The sequence below is a fragment of the Hibiscus syriacus genome, unplaced genomic scaffold, assembly GCF_006381635.1.
Source record: "Hibiscus syriacus cultivar Baekdansim isolate YM2019G1 unplaced genomic scaffold, ASM638163v2 tig00111231_pilon, whole genome shotgun sequence".
Taxonomy (NCBI): domain Eukaryota; kingdom Viridiplantae; phylum Streptophyta; class Magnoliopsida; order Malvales; family Malvaceae; genus Hibiscus; species Hibiscus syriacus.
The window spans coordinates 309834-315231 of record NW_024063027.1 but is presented as its reverse complement, the minus strand read 5'-3'; the positions used below and the strand labels follow the sequence as shown (position 1 = coordinate 315231).

The 5398-nt window shown below is 32.5% G+C and overlaps 1 pseudogene; it reads right to left on the bottom strand.

The window, feature by feature from the left end:
• Nucleotides 1-298: 298 nt before the first annotated feature.
• On the bottom strand, nucleotides 299-2633 carry LOC120156548 (annotated as a pseudogene).
• Between the last annotated feature and the right edge of the window lie 2765 nt (nucleotides 2634-5398).

The window sequence follows — 5398 nt, the reverse complement described above, 5'->3', positions numbered from 1 at the left end:
TTCCTAAATGCACCTTCTCACTTTGTACTTGGAAAGGGTGTTATTTCATCATATATTCAATTTAAGGTGATATTTTGATACATTATAATTAATTGGGTGATATTGAATAGAAAAACCTCGAACTATATATCTAACATTTTGGTCAAACGATTCAATGCAACAACAAGACCATGCAAACCCTCTAATTAGTTTTCACATCAATATAAATATGGTTGAGCAAATGCCACATTATTGCTTTCCCATTTGTACAAAATATTCAATATATCATTGATGATTCCTTCCACGCAAAACCCCAACATCATTTATGACACAGATTAGACTTGTTCCTGATTATTTCCGTTTGAAAAATGAAAACCATACAAGAAAATAGGCTCAAAAAGCAAACAGTAATTACAGCATAAAAATACTTGTCTCCACACTGCTGAATCGGTTTCTACAATAATTTTACCTTGTTCTTTTAATTACCATCGCCGACTATTGTTGCTGCTGGCGCTCTGAACCACACGAACACCTTGCACGATTCTCCGAGAGTGTCTGAAAAAACAAGAATGAATGAATCGAAATGGCAAAAATAAAAAGGATTTTAAACATTAAAACAAGTACAAGTTTTGGGTAGATGTCACTATAAACATACCTCCACCTGTTTTCGGAGGTCTTTGATATAATCAACAGCCAAATCTAACATGTCGGATGTGTTTGTTTGCTTCAAACATGGAAAGAAACCGTCAGTTTTTTCCCCTACATATAATTTCATTTATAAATTGAGAATTTTTACCTTATCCATGTTTGGAACAAGGTCTTGAAGCTTCCTCATGCGTTCGCTTATTTTGGTTCTTCTCACCTGAATGAAAACAAACTTAACTAATGATAAAAGATGGTCTATTTTCAATTTTAATAATAGGTATTCGATTCATTGATCGATTAATGGGAAGAAGATGAAAAAGTTACCCTCTCAGCTATGCTTCTAGGGTGAGTGGCACACCCTCTCTTGGCCCGGATCTTGCACGGAACCGAATCCTGATACTGCAATAGCTTCTCGATGGCAGACATGTCCGGCGAACTCTTCGGCAAACTCAAATGATGAGACAAAAGTGGCGGTGGATGGTTTCCGGCCACCATCGTGTTCTGTTAGAGTTTACGTTGTTAGCTCACATATAACTAATGAATGCTGCATTGTGTATTAAATGTGTTTGCTACCTGAGTTTCTGCTCCGTCGAAGTCTAAGCCGGAACTATCGTCTTCGTTGAGTCTTTTAACACCGGAAATGTTATCAGAAGCCATCATCGAGTCATCCAAGAAGAACCCGGAAACCCCGAGGAATAAATGTTATCGGAGCTCGGTTTCGGACTCATTAGCCTAGACGGAGGCTGCCTGCTTGCCGAAGGAAATGCTGCTGCATTGTTACCGCTATTGATACTTCCATAATCTCCCATTCCTCTCATCGAACCATAGACTGCAATTTCATAAGATTTTGAGTGCCAGAAATTACCACTGAAATCTAATAATCATAATCATTTATATTCTAAAATGAAGATCTGTATGAACTGCCATGAAACATGCAAAAAAAAAAAAAACTTACTATTTTCAATGTTCATATTTGAGAATAACCCAGCAGGAGAGCTGCTATGTCGAATAAGACTCGAATTATTGCCATTTCCCATCTTCAACTCTATTGGCCGATCCATCTCCGTCGAGCTCTGAACCCGGTAATCCATGGTTGAATTTGGTTGCTGATTTGACAAATACTGTTGAGGTTGGCTTTGATAAAAATTCTGTGGAACAGAGTAGTTCATTTGTGTCATAATCTGCGTTTGCGGCTCTATTTTTACTGTCGTTTCTCTAAGGGGTGAGTTTGGCGTTATCGAGCCAAGATTCTGGTCGGAAATGTTATCCGGATAATCTCCGCCACTGCCAGCGGCGTCGTCGCTGTTCGATAGAAACCGGGCGATAATTCGTTCTGTTTCGGGACTCGACGGCCGGTTTAGAATCTCTTGACAGAAATCTCTGTCCAAGATGTTGGAAAAATACGAACTGGGTGCAGATTGATACCTTGTCAAGCCAGTGTTCGTCTGTTTTTGATGATGTTGAGGTTGATGATAATGATTCCGGCGTTGAAGATCTGACTCCATTCCCCTTCTCCAACACTAAAAACCAGATCAATATTAAGTACCCACTATGAAACCAAACTCTCCGTTTGTTTCCCAAGAAAGCAGCTCCAGGAAAACAATATTTTCTCTGAAAGGTTAATCAAATTTAACAAAGCGATGACCCAGAAAACACGAGCCGCTTTCACGTGGATCTATCTCAAGAACTTCAAAGTGGGAATCCCAAGAATTTGGTGGCCTGAAACTCAAGTTCAATCACTGCTCCGCTACTGGAAACACCTCCAAAAACAGAGGAACTGGAAAAGGAGATTCCCCAGAGTTGTTCGCCACAAAACAGCACTTACAATCAAATCACAAAGAAACCCAATTTTGTATTCTGGGAAACCGAAGCACTAAGCTGAAGAAGATAACACTAATTAGAGAAAAATAATAATAAAAGTGAACCACTCAATGAAAAGAATATCATGAATTTCAACAGAACAAGAACAAAAAAATAAATCCCCTCCCTACCTCTATGTCTCTCCACGTTCTCTTCTTTTTCTCTTTGTTTACTCAGATTTTGTATGATTCATTAATAAAGTGTCGTTGACAATTATAGCTTTTGTTATTGTGAATGATTTACAAAATTAGAAGACGGTGGAATTTCTGGTTTGCCATTTTTCACCATTTCAAACTCATTTAATGGGGATAACCCCAGGCAAGAGTAACATAGATGTGCCCCATTTTAGAAGGAAGCCATGAATTTTGTGATTAAAATGAGATGCCCCCACCAATAAAATGGCTTTTTGTCATCGTTGGACCATATAATATTTTTGTAAAGTATTTCATGAATTGATGTAGAATATGGAGTAACGTTTTTCTGTAACCTAAGTTATAATGGAAAATTAGGTCAAATATGAAATGGAGATAAAAAAAGGTTCGATACTGATTTGAAAAAAATTGTGAACTTCGGATACCGATTTGTAGAATAAACCATTAAAACAAAATCCTTAACCGTAGATGATCATTAAAACAAAATACCTGAATATATCAGAAAGGTATTGAGATATATTAAATAACTAAATGAAATTAAAATACACAGAATTCAAAGCGAAGTGAGCTGTCCCCTTAATACCGTTTTTTCTTCTTCAAAAAGCAGTATTTATAAAATAATAAATAAAAAATATATATTTCATCTGATTGTCATCAATGATGTAAAATAAAATCAAAATATTTGGCTTTGATCTTCCACGGGGACCACCAAGGGGCCACGCGGCCATTTATTTAAGGATCTTACAAAATTTTAATGCGCAAAGACAGTAGTATCCTTTGAATGAATATTCAACGAGAGGATAGTTTTGTCATTTAGGTGCTTTTGCTCAAGTACAAATAATACTATTTTCAATTAATGTCGAAGCTTTAGCAGAATAATTAGACGCCAAATCCTATGAACATTATCTTCCCAAGTCATAAAATAAAAGAAAGTATGATTGCAAAAATAAATTGATATAAAAATACATATTTTATTCTAATAATGATAATATAATAATATATTGTTTCTTAAACTAAACATGAATTTTACTTCAAGAAATTTAAAAAGTACTCTATATGTTATAATTTTTCGGAATCTGATAAATTAATATAACTGTTGTTAATAAGCTAATAATAGCTTGTTGATTCTTCTTTCACATCCTTCAATGTTCAATGATTATTATTATTAGTTAATAATAGCTAATAATATATATGTTAATAAACTAATTTATAATTACACGTTGAGTACTTTATATTGTTAAAGTTTTATAAATTAAATTAATGATGCTCTTCGTCAATGATATTTATTGGTGTTCGTCGAAAGTGACAGAATCATCTTAAAATTTCATATTCAATTATTCTTATAAGTCAATGTATCATTTTTTAATTAAAAAGTAAAATTGTTATTTTTAGATAATAATTAATATTATAAGAACAAGTTTTTCTTTAATTATTGTATTTTATATAACTTTAAGTGGAGTCAATTAATATAATACAGAAATAGAAATAAAAATAATTTTGAAAGTTATTCAGACGGATGGGCTGAGGATTTGACTTCTTGTGTGATAAAGAATAAACTTTTGTTTTAGGATTTTTAAATATTTAGTTAATTTAGATAATCCAAACCCTGAAATATTTAAAAAGAGAGTTTAATTAATCATCACTTTCACTTTAAGTATGCTTCTTAAGATTCTTTATCAATGTTTTTAAATATTATTTTCATTGGTTTTTTTCTATTTGATTCACTTTTTTAGTTCAAACCCAAAATTAAACCAAAATCATGTCAAATGAGGTGAGAATACAATACTAATAAGATATAATGAGACATTTAATAGTTAAACTAACGATTTTAGTAACAGAATTATCTAATTTGCATAGACTGAAAGTTTGGTGATATACTATGATATTTTAAAGTTTGAGGATAAATATAAAATTAGACTCAAATGTTAGGGATGACTGGTGCAATTAACTCAATTTATAATGTAAACTAAAGAAGTCGTCGTCGTCACCGACGAATGACTTTAAGAAGATTGGTTGACTTTCTTACAATATTAACAGTGTATTAATGTTAATTAAGGACATAAACAGCTCAGCTGCTGACAAGTGACCATTTGAAGCTAAAACTGCCGGTTTTAGGTGTAGGAATCACACAACATATTAAGACTATAATCTAAACATTGAACCACCAAAGTCTGCTCCAAACAAATCAAATCAGCCTTTTGATTTGTTTTAGTGTTTTCCTAATTATTTGGGGGCATTATTCACCAAATCTTTTGCATGTGAACCTTCCATGAACGTTGATTGAAATAGAGACACCAAATTTACAGTCCATTTCCTTGTAATATTCGAATCATTTGATAATGCCCAATTTTAATATAAAGATTAAAAAGGTTATGATGGTTGTTTTCTATATAAAATAAAAATTTAATCGGTTTAATTTAAATTTTTATCCTTTTATTTTATAAAATTTGACAATCTAATCTCTTTATAGCGGTTTATCACTATTTTATCATTGCATTTTACCTTAAATATAAAATAAATGTCCTATATCATTTTTCACGAATAGTTGCCTAAACTATTTTTAAATGATTATGGTGTCTAAAGTTACAAACGTTATCATTTTAGGTGTTTGAGCTGTCAACGACGTTTATTTTCTCCGTTAGGTGATACGTGTCACAATATGATAATTTAAAAAATTTCGTTTAAAATTAAAAAATTAAAATTATATTTAAAGAAACAGAAATTTGAAATAACCACAATACTTTAAAAGCCTTCATTTCAAC